General features: G+C 37.2%; 1 long non-coding RNA gene across 1 annotated transcript; it reads right to left on the reverse strand.

Annotated features, from left to right (window-relative positions):
• Positions 1-5,253: 5,253 nt before the first annotated feature.
• On the reverse strand, positions 5,254-9,797 carry LOC141596738 (uncharacterized). Its single transcript, XR_012522572.1, has 5 exons — positions 9,683-9,797; positions 7,188-7,353; positions 6,546-6,647; positions 5,672-5,780; positions 5,254-5,528 (listed from the first exon to the last, which is right to left on the reverse strand). It is a non-coding gene; the product is annotated as an uncharacterized LOC141596738 (long non-coding RNA).
• Positions 9,798-18,556: the final 8,759 nt, after the last annotated feature.

Genomic DNA, 18,556 nt, shown 5'->3' on the forward strand with positions numbered 1-18,556 from the left:
TGAGTTGAGTTGGGTAGCAAAAGTAGTGCATTGAGTTGAGCTGGGTACATCTTTATTAATATTAAACTGTAGATTTTTTTATTATTATTAGGATAAATTGCAAAATACTACCTATTATAGTTGATATTTTTCAAAATACTACATATTATATTTAGATTTTTAAAATACTACCTATTAAGTTACACATCTTCCTAAGCTATTATCTAATGACTGGGCTTAAGACTTAATTCCTCATTAGGAGGTGATTTTCATTTATCCAATTAGTTTTTAAAATGGTCTACTAATTATACCCTTACTAATTTTACCCCTTTCTTAAAATTTTCTTTTTCATCTTCATCCACCCACAACCCCTTTAACAGCCACCACCATATCACTCCAAGTGGTAACTATTAGTATATCACAAACCACCATTCCAAACCCCCTCCCACCACTGCATTCTCACCGTTGCCACCATACTCAATCACCTTTCTCCACTATAACCTCACCATGGCTCGTAACTTCAACTACGACACTTTCTTAGCTCGTCATCGTTGCTCCAGAAACCGTAATCCTTAGATCTAGGGTTTTTATTGGTGGTGGAGGGGGTTTCATAGCTGGAGGAAATGTCTTAGATAGTGGGGGTGGATACTTGTGGCGATTAGGATGGTTTTGGTTTTGATGGGGTGGTTTGTGGGTAGATGTGGGACTTGGGTGGTGCCGTAGTGGTGGATTAGGGTGGAGACGGCGATCGGTGGTGCGCATGACTCGATTAGCGTGATAACGAAGGCGAACTTAGGTAGTGATGTTGGTTGTGATTAATATAAAAAATGGTGTGATTGGGTGATGATGGTTGTGGTGATGGCGGAGGCGGTGGTGATTGGGTGATGGTTGTGGTGAAGAAGATGATGTTGGGTGAGTGGTCAAGAGGGGTAAAATGGGTATACCAAAGTAATGTATGAGTTTTTGATTATTTTACTCTAATTAAGCTCTAATTTAGATTACTAGGTAGCAACTTAGAAATAATTGTAACTTTGTAGGTAGTACTTGACAAAGAAAAGTATAATATGTAGTATTTTGAAAAAAATTAACTATAATGGGTAGTATTTTGAAATTTGGCCTTATTATTATTATTATTATTATATATATATATATATTGTAGATTGTGTGGAAAGTTGAGGTGGTAAAGTCTGAAATGAGTATGAGGATAAAGTGTATATTTTAAGTGAGTCTGAGAGTGTCTGAGTCTGAGTCTGAAGAATGAAAAGTTAGTGGAAAGCTGAGGTGGCAGAGTCTGAAGTCTGAAGATGAGTCTGTGGATAAACATAGTCTTAGTTTGGTTCCTGATGAGTCTCTTATAACACACGCAAGGGTTATGGTCAAATAATTCTTCAAGAAGAAAATGGACAAAAGCATGAGGGAATAGGTCCATCCATTCAGAATTAATGAGAAATCTATCAATTCTAGAGAAAGTCCTAGTGCCTGACTCATGCTTATTGTTCCAAGTATAAAAAGCACCTTGACCTTTGATGTCAGTTAAGCCACAATATTGAATACAGTCTCTAAAATCAACAATTTCAGCTCAGGAGACCCATTATTATTTAGGTTGCATTTCTTTTTCCGTAAATAGTAAGAAACTTATACAAATTTAGTTGTAACTTGTAAGCTTCTCTTTTTCTTGCCTATATAATACATAAGTTTATTATAAGTCCGATTTATAATGTATGTCTCTTTGTAATATCGACTGTTTGTTTAAATAGTCACAAAATGTACGTGTTTAGCAGATCCTCCATACCTACTATAGAAATAATTAAGTTAAAAGAGAGGAAAAATTAGGCTAATTAATATTGTAAATCAAGTCACAAAATAGTTGAACAATGTCTTACGTATAAATAACTTTTTGGTTGTACACCTTAAGTTGCAATAAGGATCTTCTTCATTTATTTTTTCTCAATGTTGACTAGATATAATCTGGACCGTAAATAGGTAATGACATCTCCATTTTTTTTTAAAAATGGAAAGGATTTTGACTCCTTAACTTCGTTGAACTATCGCACCCAAAAAAAGCAATGAGGACTCTCTCCATTTCCTAAAAGAAATGGAGGGTCTATTTCTTTTGAATGGTCAAGATTTTATTTGGGGACGATCCAACGACTCGAGTTTTATCACGATAAATAAAAGTAAAAGGTAGTAAATAGTAGAATGCAATATAATACTCCCTCCGTCCCGGTCATTTGTTGTCCTTTGGTTTTGGCACAAAGACCAAGGAAAGAGGAGAGGGCCAATAGCTAAATGACAAGTGGAACAAATTGAGTGTGAATGATCAAATTACTCATCAAGTTCATTCTTAAAATAGAAAGGACAACAAATGACTGAGACACCCAAAAATGAAAAAGGACGACAAATGACCGGGACAGAGGGAGTATTACATTGTGAGAGAGAAATGGACCCTCCATTTCTTTTAGGAAATGGAGAGGATCCATACTCAAAAAAAAAAGCACACCTAATTCCCTAGCTTTCTCCTTGTAGCATACTCCGGATTACATTCTGGTGTCAAGGTGTCCTACGCTAGTAGCTACTGTAGTAAAAACAAATTTTATATTCATAAGAAAAATTAACTATGATGATTATTATATTTGGTTATACAGAGTATTTATTTTCATAAGAAAAATTTATGTTAACGTTGTAAATAAAATAATTATCTTATTCGCTTTTAAGAGTGGAGTCTAGTAATTAAAACTTGAGTGACATTCAAGCCTTTCCAAGATCAAAAACTTGTAGTCCAAGAGCAAAAACTTATGGAGCATTCTTGGTCTGAGTCCATGCCTAATAGATCACTTCGAGTCTATCACCCTCGGGTGACTAGCCTGGTATACGTGGTTTGCAGGCTATCACGTACATTCGAGGGTTTACCCAATGCGCACCGAAGATAGTGGCTGCGGGTTCCCTCGTCACAAAAAAAAATCGCCTTACTCGAGTACGTGTGTACTTCGTATAGATTATGGAGTACATTGTAACACTACCTCGAATCAGGTTCAAAGTTGACCCGAAGCGAACAAACCCGAACATATTTAATTCAAAATTCTAATTGACTTCATCGATCCATACTTGACTAGAACTTTGATAAACATTAAATTGACCGATCTAAAATGACTCGAAATGACTCATTCCACGAAACTACTTTAAAATGGCACTTGATTTATTCTACCCCTAGCTCTAAACCGTAAACACCATACTCCCTCCATTCAACTCCACTTTGCAAGTTTTTTTTATCACGTTTGCCAACGCATCTTTTACACAATAAATATCATTAGCTGCGTACTTGCAAAAATTATAAAAGTTAGATATTTTTAATGTACTTTTAAAGACGAATCAAATAAGATCTCACATGAATATATTTTCACTTATGTATCGAGAGAAAATTGAAATTGAATGTCCGCGTGTGAATAGTGCGCAAAAGAGAAACTTGCAAAGTGGAGTTGAATGGAGGGAGTACATTTTACTTGGCTGAAACTGACATTTTCAGATTTTCGGCCACCAATCAAATTATTACAAAGGACAAATTCTGAAAATAACATTACTGGTAGATTTGTATGAGGTATCTCATATTCTACAAAGCGTCTTGCTTGTGACGGGCTAATCCCGTCACAAACTTGTGACCTCTCACAAAAAGGGAGAGGGGACAAGGTGGGCACCCCCTTTCAATGGGCATTTTATGAGAGGAAACGATATCCGTAACAAGCTTGTGACGGATATCGCCCGTGAGATTTTGTGCATATTCTAAAGGTACTAGGTTTCGTGGGTCTAGGATAGTTGGTCCACATACATTTTAATTCTTATTACAATAACTCGAAATAGAGACATCTAACTAAACTACCGAGTTTTGATTGGCTATTGCTATATATGAAGAGGGTTAACTTTAATTTGAGATGGATGGATTACAACATACTAGATCAATATACATTATTTAAATGGTTAATCACACGTCACATCATCTACACACTCTCCTTTTGGTTCGGCTTAATTGCTATGATTTCTCCAACCACAAGGGATGAAGTACTTTTTACGGGATGCATGCTGATGTCACGTGTTTTTTTTATATTCGTATTTGTTTTGGTGCTACATACCCCCTCCGATTTATAGTTTCCAAAAAAGACGGAAATTGTACGATATAAGGAGTAAATGTAAACAATAATTAAAGATAACATATAATAATGCAAGTGGGTTAAATAGGGTAAATTTGAGGTTGAGATTCCTAACACAACACAGTAATAACTCTGACAGATATTGGCTGGTCATAAATGAGAATTTGTGTGTTAATATATGGTTAATTTTCTTAGTTACTAAAAAGGAAGAGACGTGGGCATTGGGCAATTGTGGTTTTCCTTTGCTTTTTTCTTTAGTTGTATTTGGAATCTTAGCCAATCTTTTTTATCTGAATATTTTAAAAGTACTCAAGCTGAACGTGAACTCAATAACTTTGTCACTTTTTCTTCCATGCATAAATTTGAGCTTAAAGTAACTAATCTAAGTATCTAGCAACCCTATCATACATTGGATGACATTTTGATAATGTTTTGTCCCATGAACTAGGAGTCATGAGCATAATTTTCCTTTTTCTATATGACTTTTATAGACAAATGATATGACCGAGGAATATAGTTACACGCTTGATGTCAATGGCCACACCATAAGTTATTGTATGTTATCGATCTCCCTCCTTTATGTTTGGCTTCATATTAATGAAAACGACGAGAATACATTCATATACATGCACAAGAGAGACATCAACTAATTTTTGAAACCGATAATTGTATGTGGATGTTAAGGTCTTTCTCAAAAAGTTTAGAGTATATTCTCGCCCAATTCTTTTAACCCAATAATCGATACCCAACATGGATTATTTGGAATGCTATCTTTCACCAGCTACTACAACAAATCCCTTACCTTCTCGACGCTTTTTTAGCCTATTCTCGACACTTAAAAGCGTCGCCATTTTATTTCTCGACGCTTTTAAAAGCGTGGTTTTTTGGGGCGTCAAGATTTTTTGACGCTTTCTAGCGTCAACCTTGTCGTTGCTTTTTGGTGTCACAAGTATCGACGCTTTTTAGCGTCAGAGTTTCTCTACGCTTATTTGCGTCAAAAATTATAAATTTCTCGACGGTTTTTTCTATCACTAGACAAATTCACTACGACTCCTATTTTCATCACTACGGTTGAATAAAATCATATAGATTATCAGATGACCACATAAAGAGTGTATAGAATACAATAATTTAGACGGAACTCCGATAAATCGGTGCAAGGAATAAAGTAATTTCATAAAAATATCCAATATACGGAATACAACTTTAAAACGTACAATGTTTGTAGAAAAAAAAAACTCCATAAAAAGGAACTCATCCAGAGCTGAAATATTTCTATAATAAAACACTAAAATCAAATATACATCCATCTACAACGGAAATACATTTTGTTGACCAATCTGGAGAGTATGTCCATCTAGTGTTCAATTCTAGTCCAACCCTCCCATTGCATCCATCTCATCCTTCCTGCCAAATCATCAATACTTCCAGTATGAGTAAACCATTCCTTATTTACTCTACATATCATACATAATTAAATAGATAGAGAAGTATATTTTTGTTGACAAACCAACATTAATCTTAAAGAAAGGATGAGATAGGATGTATACCTTATGTACAGGGACCAAATACAATAAACTAGGAGAATAAATGTAACAATCTCAATATGAGTATTCACACTCATATGCAGCATCATCAGCCCTGCCCAATTTATATTTTCTGCAATAACCATCAACGGATCAGCTTTCAAACATCGAAGCAAATGACACCAAAAAAGAGTTGTTTCAATAGGTATAAGTTAAATTAAAATGACAACAGAACATCCAAGCAAAATCATCTAGTAATTAACTTAGGATTATTTAATGCAATACATGAAAAAAGTAAAAATATCATAGTATTACTGAAAAGAGACGTGTCTTGTGCAAGGACATAGCCATATGCATACAGGGAACTTGACTTTTGTGATATGACGATATTAGGACAATGAGTATTTAAAGTCGCTACAATTGTCTTCAAATGAGAACATTTCCTGTAAGACAAGTGTAAACTCAAACAAAGTTGGTAGATTTTTCTTTCAGCATTAGAAATATATAAGGTAATGCATGTGCAATTTCCCCTTGAAAAAATACATTAGCACATATAATCCGTTATATATTACTCCCTCCATTCCAATTTTATTGTCCCCCTTTTCCCCAAAATTCATCCCTATCTAATTGGAGTAGGTTAGCATTTAGAGAATAAGTGCTTCTAAAAGTTAAAATTATCATTTTATACATGATCTTTAATAGCTAATACCTTTAACTATTTCAGACATACAAGCAAATCACACGAGGAAAAGCCTCACTAAGTATAAGCATACACTAGTATGACCACAAAGAATTAGAAATTCTTGCACAGGAGACCCTTATATCTTGTATACAACTAGTGACATTGGTAGATGAATAACAAAACATAAGACAAAAAAAAAGGGCATAGCAGAAGTACTTTTACTAATTGTTGGTCAGGTTTCACTCCTTTAATCAATCCGACTCCAACAGCCTGATCTGTCACGGATTGAACAAATCTTTGTACAACTGGAAGGCTGACCTGGTAAAACATAAGACATATGTTAATGAATAAGATATAGAGCAATGCACTAGAAATTATCCGTTGTTGAGCGAACAAGAAACTCATATCTACTTCCAGTAGAGCTCTTAGGATATCTCGCATGGGTTCAGCAATGTTCTCTTTTGTTAAGACCTCTAAAGAAACTACAAACACATCCTTCATAAATCATTTAAAAATTAAAGTCATTCAAACCACATGTCCTTTATGCTATTAAGTTATCCATCAATTAGAATGTAACTCAATCGAAAAGTTCCCACTCATGAATTTTGTCCATACAAAAAAATTTGATAATAACAGACCAGTAAAGACTAAAGTTCTTATATACACAGCTTCTGCTTTCAATTTCGTCAATGATCACATGACCATTTCTTTGCAAGCAAATTTAACTAAATGAAGCTAAAACCCGAAAGTCATTTCCTTCCTACATAGCATACATTGAAATTCTAGCAAGAATATGAAAAAATACTTCTTTCAAAAACATTGAAAACATATATGTGATCTAGAATATAAGAAAAACACCTTTCCTTCCTCTTTGACATGTTAGAAATACAATAAAAATGGAGAGTAGTGGATGATAAATATCTTGAGAGTCACTTCAGCACCAAACCATACATTTCTGGACACCTTCAAGCTATAGAGATCAATGATACTAGGAATAGACTTGAGACAGCTCAAGAATTTGCACCTGTTCATTAAATCAATTGATTAGAAATAGCTCAATGAAGGTATTAACTACTATTATGAAAAAGAGGTGACTTGCATCACCAAGTTGGACAAAGTCTTTTTGAATTCCGGACCTAATTCAATGGTTGGGTTAGCGGGATTGGCTCTAATTGGGCTTCATACCACAAAGCCATCAAGCACAGTGTACAATCAGATTGCAGTAAACTTCAGAATGATAAATGCTTAAAATCACTTTATCAACTATTTAGAAGTACAAATCAGACTCCAGTAGGTATACAAGGTAACAAGGTAACAACTAACAAGGCTATGCTGCTATGGTGAACGGGAAATAATATGGAGACTGCAAAGCATACATAAACCATCTCTCGAGCAGCAAGTATACTAACTGCAGTAGGTATACAAGGTTATGATGAAAGATAAATCATATGGAGACTGTAAGGTATACTCACTGCAGTAGGTATATACCCTCATGTGAAAAATGCACTTTTTTTTTTTTCTATCAGTAAGTTCATGAGATAATCCAGAAAAAAAAAAACTTGATTTTTTTTTTGAGAAAAAATAAATAAAGTAATTGAAATGTGCTAATGTGAGTTGAACAAAGCAGATAATGAGACAGGAAAAGGGGAATGGAAAGGAGACAACTAGTTTGGAGAAGAGGGGACAAACACATTGACCAACGATTAGGCTGTGACACCTGCTTCGTTTAATTCTCGAATTACGTGGGTCAATTCTAGTCAATACCCATTTTAATATGCTAAGGAATAAAATTTCTACAGCATAATAGCTCATTACACGCGACTACTCAAGGCCAAAATATGGTTCTCTCTTGGAATTTTATGGTTCTTAGCTTATAAGTTGCAGCACCAGCAGTAGTTTCTACTTTATAGCTGAAGCTAACTATAAGTTAGAAGTTGATAGTTAAAACTAACTATAGGTAAGTTGGAAGTTTACGCAAATATTACCTATAATCATGACCACATTTTTGTCATTCTACATCATTCTACCAAAAACTAGCATTGCATTGTACAAGAGTGCCCAATAGAACCCGCTTGCTTCGCAATGGCTGTTTTAGCCAATTCTTCGACAAATGTGTGCCACTAGAACCATATTTCATACGAGTGCCTACATAAACATCCTGAACATTTCTCGTTTGACCACTTTACCGATACAACCAAGTACATCAATTTGAGTATCAGTAGTTATGAACAAAGAGACTAAAATTCACACATTTCTTTAGTTATAGAAGTGATATGAGAGACCAGAAAATAACGATGACTGACTACACTAATGACTAACAAAAAGTGTCAAAACTACTCTCTCCATTCCGGTCATTTGTTAAACTTTATTTTTGGCACAAAGACCAAGGAAAGAGGAGGGGGCCAATTATGGATGACTAGTGGACCAAATTGAGTGTGGAGAATCAAATTGCCCGTCAAAAGAATTCCCGAAATAGAAAGGTAAATAATAGACCGAGACACCCAAAAATGGAATAGGTAAACAAATGATCGGAACAGAGGGAGTATCTACTTTCTTAGCTTTCAGCCTACGCTTAAACTCCCATCAGGGAAATTGGCTATGGAGAAGAAATGGGAACAACACCCGCTAACATTAAAAATAACCTGCTGATGTTATTTCCTTACCAAGCAATCTGCTGATGTTATTCCCTTACCAAGCAATTAATGAATTACTCATTCCCCCAGAGCATGCAGGTTATGTATAAGACAGAAGACAGGCAAAAGTGATTAAACTTAGTCATAGATCTCCCTCTCACAATCACCAATATCTCGCAAATAATAATGTCAAGCGCATAAGCTTGACCATCATATACCCAATAGCAAAACTAGAAGTTTCTGCCATCTAAAATCTCAATTCATTTACTGTAATAATCAAAATTTATCACTTTATGCCTAATATAAAAGAAGTAGCTATCCGACACCAATAAATCCACAGCAAAAAATGAAGGAGAAAAAATCTATGACTGGAGTAGACTAAATGCATCCAACTTAATAGTTAATACCAAATTGAGTTGTTAACCAATATAATATACAAATAAAAAATTGATAGATTATAAAACGATAAAACTCATCGGTGAACTCACTTAACTGAGGGCACATATTATAGATTGTAAATCGACATCGACAACTTCAAATTGAACTCCGTATAAAAAAATTTAAACCCTAGAATTATAAAAACAGAAAGGTTGGGCGATTTTACTTACAATTTCACCATAACAGCAGTAATAACCAAAAATTAGGTTTTGATTAATAATTATTGATTACAGGTGACGATGAAATAACGAAAACAATAAACTAAAGATTGAAGAAATTTACCTATTTAGTTGATAATGATGATGATCAATGAGAGGTGCGATTAAGGATGAGAAATTAAGAGTTGAACACAGTAGGGAATGGATAGAATAGTAAATGAATTAAGTTTTGATACATTAATTAATTAGAAGGGACAGCATGTATGGTATAGGCGGTTTGTGCTTTGGGAAGCGCGAGGCCAAATTTTTGAGTTTTAATTAGCGTGTTATTCGTGCGGGAGTTCGGCATAGCGGTTTTTTATTAGATAAAATAATTATTATACCAATATATTGGATCGACTTATAAATGCGTCGACCAAAAAGCGTTAACAAACTAAGGGAATTGTAGTAGTGAATAGACATCCCAAGTAAATGAGAGCGTTACCATCTCGGTTTCCCGAGGTAGTGAATAACAAAGTCCAACTCACCAAAGTACTTTAAATTAAAACTTTAGTGAATACATGTTTATTACAATTTAACGAGTCCATTTTTAAAATAATGTTCAAAAATAAAATATTTGTCATTTTGGGTCGGTTTTGAAAATATTTGTCAAAATGGTGTCCACGTAGACTCGGAATTTCCAAACCTGAAATACGGAACAAACACGCCACTATCAATGGCGTGTTTCTAGTGAATATAAAATTGTAAAATTTGGAAAATGGAGTAAAGGAAACACGCCAATACGAATGACGGGTCTTAGGGTAGAGACACGCCATGCCCACTGGCGTGTCTATTGAACATCCATCCTCCAACTGCATTACTAGCATGAACTGCATCATCCACAGAAAACGCAAACCTATCCGACCCCGACAAATCAAGTCCATCGTCCATCTCATCCTCAGCCAAAAACTCCCACAACTTTCTCCTTGCATCCTTCTTCTCATCCTCCTGCAAAAACGACACTCTTTTAATTGCATTTACCCCAACTCCACGATTTCCTTCTCCCTCAACCTTGCGCCTCAACATACAATCACCATTATCACTAGGACCAGCATTGTTACTGCTAACACCAACGGCATCATCCTCATTATCCCAAAACAAACCCTTGAGCTCATGAAACAAAGCCCGGAACAAATGACCCATCAAAAACTCCGGTGCATCGGGACCATTAAACCCGTCATAAATCCCAACAAACAACCACCCATGCTCTTCAGAAGAGAATGATACTTGAAGAAGAGAATGATTGAGAGAGGAAAAGCCTTGTGAATTTCGTGATGCATCTATAGGGTTGGGTAAGCATAGTTTTAATGATATAAATTGATTTTTGATAGGAAAATATATGATATGAATTGATAAAACACATCAAATTAATTGGGAAATTGGGATTGAAGTTGGGAATTGATGCATTAGATGGATTGGGGTTTGTGAAGTTATTAATTGGGGAAAGTGGGGTTGAATCATTGTTTGATATTAGAAGGGTATATGATATTGATTGAATGAATAAAGGAAGCTTGGATCAGGACGAAGAAGAACAAGAATATAAAGATGAAGACGGAAGTTGTGTGAGGTATTTTGTTTGAAGCAGATTTTGTAAATTTGATGGTGAATAGACACGCCATTCCCACCGGCGTGTCTCTACACTAAGACCCGCCACTCGTATTGGCGTGTTTCCTTCATTCTATTTTCCAAATTTTACAATTTTCTACTCACTTGAAACACGCCATTGGTAGTGGCGTGTTTGTTCCGTATTCCAGGTTTGGAAATCCCGAGCCTACGTGGACACCATTTTGACAAATATTTTCAAAACCGACCCAAAACGACAAATATTTTATTTTTGACCATTATTTCAAAAATGGACTCCAATTTAACTAACTAAAACTTAATAATAAATATTTACAACTCGCAACGGAAATAAATAAAGTGATATAATTGTTCTATGTGATCTAGACTTCAACTATGGTCCAAGTCAAGCTCTCATCCCAATGCTTCCGAGTCAGCTAATCTTTAGTACCTGTCAAATCTGCTCCCCATAAAACGGTTCACCGCAGGTGTTCACGAATACACAGTCAACCGCGAGGTTGAGTAGGAATAACTACTAACAACAAAAACATATGATAACAATCCAATTTCCTTTTTACATTGCATAACCCTGTTGGGGCTGGTGTCCTTAACAGTTAGTGCAAGGACTTATAAATCTCTAAAAGGATCAAAGGGCATACTTTTGGTATTACTATCAGTTGATCCACGTTTATCAATAACGGTTGGCTTGCTAGATAAGTTTGACGTTATTGTCATACAGATGGCGGTGATCAACTGGTCCCTAAAAGTCACACCTATAGGATACGTTTGAGAGACGTGATGATGAAAATACATCATGTAGATGCCAATTTTGACTAACCAGTTAGTCCGAGTTATTTGACTAGTAATTAGTCAAAATGTGATGTTGAGGTATTATATTTAATACGGATTAAATAAAATGGGCTAAGGCGAATTAAACAGCTAATTCGTAAATTAAATATAAACGATTATATTTAATTAATGTATATTGAATAAATTATACAATATCGTCTTTGTCGGACATGTATTAATACTTCAACTAACCCGTATTATTAGTTGATGTTTTAATAGCCGATAACCGATGACGATTTATAATAAACCCGTCATATACATTTTAGCATTTGACGAACCGGACCACGAGCTAAAATTAAGAGGAAGTGGAAGCCCACTTCCCCATAAGGGCTCTCGGTTTTGGCCGAATTAGGAGAACAAAAAGGAGGGCCTTCTCCTTCTTGTTAATCTAATCATCATTAGTGAAAAAGGATTAGGGTTTCATTGCCATTTCCTCCGAAATTCCTAGATCTCACATCGACAAAACTCACAATAGCTTTCTCAATATTGCAAGTCAATTAGAAAGCATTTCTAGCACAAGGGCATAGTCTCGGACGGTCTTGGGTGCAACAATTAGGAGGAAATCTCTGTTGATTTACATTTCTTTACGCCGCACTACAAAGGACCCGAGGTTGATTCTTTATCTTTGTCGTTTCTATATTGTATTTCGTTTATGACCATTTTTCACATGTTAAATTTACGTTATAGTCCTAAATTTAAAGGGTCTTATACGGATATTACCCCACAAGTGGTATCGAGGCGAGGCCACGTAAATTTTTCTATGTGTTTTCCATAAAACGATTTTGAAACGGTTGTTTTTGTCTCGAAATCCGTGCCTTGTATACACGGATGTTGCGTTTTTGTTGAAACCGTGACATGTTTTACACGGTTGATTCACTTTTTCCGTTTTGTTCTTTTACATATTGTTATTGTATACGGAGATTATAATAACATGTCAAGTTTTGTCAGTTTATAAAATTGATTTTATGCGTTTTTGATCAATATTGCAAAAGTTTGTTTTGATAAACTGTTTTCACGAGGTTTTGCATTTCCGAAAACTTTTGTAATCGATCGAGTGGTTTTTCTGTCTTGTTTTTACTCGATCGAGTCCTTGCTGCACTCGATCGACCACTTTTAAAACCCTGACTGCTCGATCGAGATGTCCTCGTACTCGATCGAGCAGATTTGCTAATAAGAGTACTCGATCGACCACCAGTTTAGTCGATCGAGCACTTTCTGTTTGGCAATCCTCTCGATCGACTTGCAGTTCAGTCGATCGAGCCCTTTTGTTCCTCGATCGAGCACTAATGTCCCTGGATCGAGGGATTTTTGTTCTGGAAGCTTTGAAAATTTATTCTTTATGCTTTAAATTTTCTTTTGGCCTTAGTATGTACTTTATACGGATATTGTACACTCGCTATGATTGTGAAACGGTTCACACACGTACCATTAAGTTATTTTAAAGCGTATTTAAAGTAACGGATTGTATTGGATTAAAATTAAATTGATAGAAGCGGTTTTATCACATGAATTTTAATCATTAAAAGGTGGTTTGGATTAATTTAACATAATTACGGAATTATGTCACGAATGAATTTGTTTTTAGTTGATGCATTTTTTTATCGTTAATTTTGAATGCTTTTGAATGCCTTTTATTACGTATTTATTTTTACAATCTGTTGGAACTTAGTGTGGCCTTAGTAGAGCGTGTTACCGTAATGATGGAACACGGTCTTGGTTGTATTTTGAGATCTCGTATCTCCGTTTTGGATTTTTCACTTGTAATTACAGTTTTAATTAGAATGTAAATAGGTTTATATTTTGTAATTTTTAATTGTATTTTTTTTTGAGAAGACCAAAGATGGAGAACCGGATACTCACTCCCGCTACATGGATCAAGATGGAACATCAAGACAAGCTTCTCGGGTCCAACGGTGGATTCCAAAGTTGTTTTATGTTCTTTTTTATTAGGATAGGCCACACTAGGAATTTTATTTACGTATTGCATTCTTTTATTTATTTTTCGTAACGATAATATGCATCATATTCCGCCTAAAAACCAAACCACCTATTTATTGCATGAAAACTGACACATTTAGAGGTCACGAGTTAGTTTTCTTTGACATTCTCATGTCACACGTTTTATGCTAAGCCATCACCTAAATTAATTCATTCACGCAGACGCTAGTTATTCGTTCACTTAATATGAATTATAATTAAGTTGATGGGATCTCCCTCGTATAAACCAAAATTGAGAACGATCTTTATAGGTCAAACTCCAATGAGTCCCTTCTTCGTCGGTAGGCATAATATGACCCCTTCTACGTCGGGTAAGTTGGAACCGATTGACCTATTTTATCTCAACACTATGGTCACTCGTACGATCCTGTGATCATGGTGGACTATAGATAGGATTTACGGAAATCTATCGACCAAGAGTTCTTACGGAAGAATTAGCTAAACAGTTGGCTTATCAATTTACAGAAATTGAGTCTTGGGATCACTTGTATTGTTCTTGAGGGAGATCAATTATGCAAGTGCTTGAGTCTACACGTTAATATAAATTAAATAGACTTAAATCACCTCGATGAGTTGCTTATTTCGTTCTTGTTTTTTCTTTCTTTTTCAAAGTAGATCACGAACTTTTTTTACTTGCTAATAACAAATGGTGGTTCTACGATAACCCAATGCCAAGTGCCACATTGGACCGTGAGTCCCGGCCGGATCTTCATGAATCGGATGAATCGGTCTACTCGATCAAGAATGATGGATCAAACTTCGCGGACTCGGGAGGCGGCATTACGGAATGTCGCCGCTGCGTGACGGAAGCTCAAATATCTATTAGAGCCCCTCCCGCAAACCCAGGTCCCACGGCTAGAGAGTTCTTTGAAATCGCCAAGTTTAACGATTTCTGTATGGAAGCGGGTGCGATTAAAAACGTACTCATTTTTGCAATGGAATCCAATTTGCAGAAACGCTTCATAGCCCATGGTGCAAACAAGATTTTCACCACGCTCACTAAGGAATTCTCGAAAGCACCGAGAATCGTGACCTATAAGCATACCACTCGCTTCTTTGATGCGAGACTCGAAAGGGCCAACCAGTTTAGCCCACACATTCTCGGATGATTGAGAATGTCGAGAAGCTGGAGACCTTTGATTGTAAGATCAGCGAGAACATTGTGATCGACCGCATGCTTCATTCACTCCACGATGGTTTTGCGCTCTTTAGAGCGAATTACTATATGAATGATTTGAAGAAAACTCCCCATGAACTGCACTCCCTTCTCGTACAGACCGAGAAGGACATCAAGTTCAGTGGGAGCATGAAACAGGATGTTCTCGTTGTAACAAACAAGGGGAAAGGTAAGGGCAAAGCTCAGGCAAACCTAACAGTAGGTAAGGCGAAGTTTAAGAAGTCGGGTTCAGGTAAGAGTGGTCCTGGTGAGTCGAGAAACTCATCAGGCGCGACAAAGAGCAAGGATGGTAACATGGAGTGTCACCATTGCCACAAGACTGGGCATTGGAGGCGTACATGTCCCGTATACCATGAGGACATAAAGGCAGGTCGCGTTAAACCTGTTGGTATGTTTTCTTCCTCTTCTACTTTTATTCATATGATTGAGATTAACCACGCAAGTTACGGAACTTGGGTACTAGATACTGGTTGTGGTTCTCATCTGTGTAATCATGTGCAGGGGCTCCGAAACATCGAACCCCTCGTAAAGGGTGAGGTGGACCTGCGTGTCGGGAATGGAGCACGAGTGGCTGCCGTCTCGAGGGGAACATATGTGATCCAGCTTCCTAGCGGATTGGAGTTATTTTTATATAACTGCTATTATGTACCCAGTCTTTCTAAAAACATTATTTCTGTTTCTGCACTTGATAAACTTGGTTTTTCATTTGTAATAGAGAATAATACTTGCATTTTCTCATTACACGATATGATTTACGGCAAGGCAGTCTCCTTGAATGGAATTTATGTTTTAGATCGGACAAATGAAAATATTACACGTAATGAATAAAAAGTTAAAGGTTGGTGACAAAGATCAAACGTATCTATGGCACTGCCGCATGGGACACATTAATGAGAAACGCGTAAAATAGCTCATAAAGAATGGATCTATCTCGGCCTTTGATTTTCAATCATTTGGCACGTGTGAATCATGTCTCATCGGTAAGATGACTCGTATTTCCTTCAAAGGTGTTGGAATGCGCGCTGCTGACCTATTAGGACTCATACACACGGATGTATGTGGACCTATGTCAATCACCGCACGAGAAGGCTATAGGTATTTTATCACTTTCACGGACGATTTAAGTAGATATGGATATGTCTACTTAATGAAGCACAAAAGTGAATCCTTTGAGAAATTCAAAGAATACCAGAATAGGGTGCAGAACCTATTGGGTAGAAAGATTAAAAGACTACGTTCAGATCGTGGTGGCGAGTATCTTTCTCACGAGTTTGATCAACACCTTAAGGACTGTGGGATTGCCTTACAGTTAACCCCACCTGGAACACCTCAGTTGAATGGTGTGTCCGAACGGAGAAATCGAACCTTACTTGATATGGTTCGATCCATGATGAGTCACACGGTATTACCTGATTCATTATGGGGTTATGCTCTTATGTCAGCCGCTCTAATACTTAACCGAAGTCCGTCTAAAGTCATGGACAAGACTCCATATGAACTATGGAAGGGAACGGTCCCTAACTTGTCCTTTATACGGGTTTGGGGCTGCGAGGCTTATGTCAAGTGGAGACACGAGGATAAGCTCGGCCCGCGATCGGTCAAAACATACTTTATAGGTTATCCTAAAGGAACGCTTGGTCATTACTTTTATTCGCCAACCGAACAACGTGTTTTTGTTGCGGCTAGTGCGACATTCTTAGAGAAGGAATTTCTCGAGAATGCAAAGAGTGATAGAACCTTCGAACTGTCGGAGATTCCAGAACCAAGTACCAAGCAACCATTGGAGGAACCAGTTCCTTCAATCCCTTTGCGTTAATATTCTGAGGAACCTAGAAGGTCGGGAAGAGTCTCTATTCCTCCGGGATGAGATACATTGGTATGGTCGAGGAACATGACATAGATGACATTCTACTCTTAACGAGTAGTGAACCCGCAACCTATAAAGGTGCCATGACTAGTTCTGACTCAAAGCTATGGCTTGAGGCCATGCAATCCGAGATGGACTCCATGTATGAGAACAACGTATGGGATCTTGTTGACTTACCTGCTAAGGTTCGTCCCCTTCAATGCAAATGGCTTTACAAGATAAAGCATTCTGTGGAAGGTCAACAAGATATCTATAAAGCACGACTAGTTGCTAAAGGTTTCACCCAAGTGCCAGGTTTGCACTATGATGAGATCTTTGCACCCGTAGTCATGCTGCGTTCCATTCGGATTATCTTAGCGATAGCCGCTTTTCATGACTATGAAATTTGGCAAATGGACGTGAAAACCGCCTTCTTAAACGGCTTTTTGGAGGAAGAGTTGTACATGGTACAACCCGAAGGTTTCATCGATCCAGCACATCCTAAGAAAGTGTGCAAGCTTAAGCGTTCCATTTATGGACTTAAGCAAGCATCAAGGAGTTGGAATCATCGCTTCGACCAAGTGATAAAAGAAAATGGATTCATTCGATCAGTCGAGGAACCATGTCTTTATATCAAGTCGAGTGGGAGCAAGATTGTCTTCCTAATATTGTATGTTGACGACATACTCCTGATTGGGAATGACATACCTCTCTTAACTTCGGTGAAAGTATGGTTGAAGAACCATTTCCAGATGAAAGATCTGGGTGAGGCACAAAGAATTTTGGGCATCCGTATCTATCGAGATAGATCACGTCGGATGTTATCTCTCAGTCAGGAGTCTTACATAGACAAAGTCCTAGAGAGATTCAGCATGACTAACTCCAAGAAGGGGTTTCTTCCTATGGCTCCAGGGGTGCATTTGAGCAAGTCTCAGGCACCAGAGACACCGGAAGAGAAAGAGCGCATGGCACGGATCCCTTATGCCTCGGCTATAGGATCAATCATGTATGCCATGATATGCACACGTCCGGACGTGGCATATGCATTGAGTATGACAAGTCGATTCCAACAAAGATCCAGGTGAATCACATTGGCTGGCTGTCAAGAACATTCTTAAGTACCTACGGAGGACTAAAGATTGGGCATTGACTTATGGAGGCCCTCAAAAGCTATGCGCAACCGGTTACGCAGATGCTAGCTTCCAAACGGATCGAGATGACTCGAAATCTCAGTCTGGATTCGTTTTTACTCTCAATGGCGCTGCATCGGTGGAAGAGTTCCAAACAAACTGTTCACAGATTCTACGACTGAGTCCGAGTACTATGCCGCGTCTGAAGCTGCAAAGGAAGCAATATGGATGCGTCAATTCTTACAAGGACTATCTGTAGTGCCTAGTTCGAATGACCCTATCACCATCTATTGTGACAATAGTGGTGCCATCTTCCAAGCTAAGGAGCCTAGGTCTAGCAACAAATCTAGACATGTACAACGGAAAGCTCATCTAATCCGAGATTACGTGGAGCAAAAG

Source organism: Silene latifolia, chromosome 8, assembly GCF_048544455.1.
Source record: "Silene latifolia isolate original U9 population chromosome 8, ASM4854445v1, whole genome shotgun sequence".
In the NCBI taxonomy this organism is placed as follows: Eukaryota; Viridiplantae; Streptophyta; class Magnoliopsida; order Caryophyllales; family Caryophyllaceae; genus Silene; species Silene latifolia.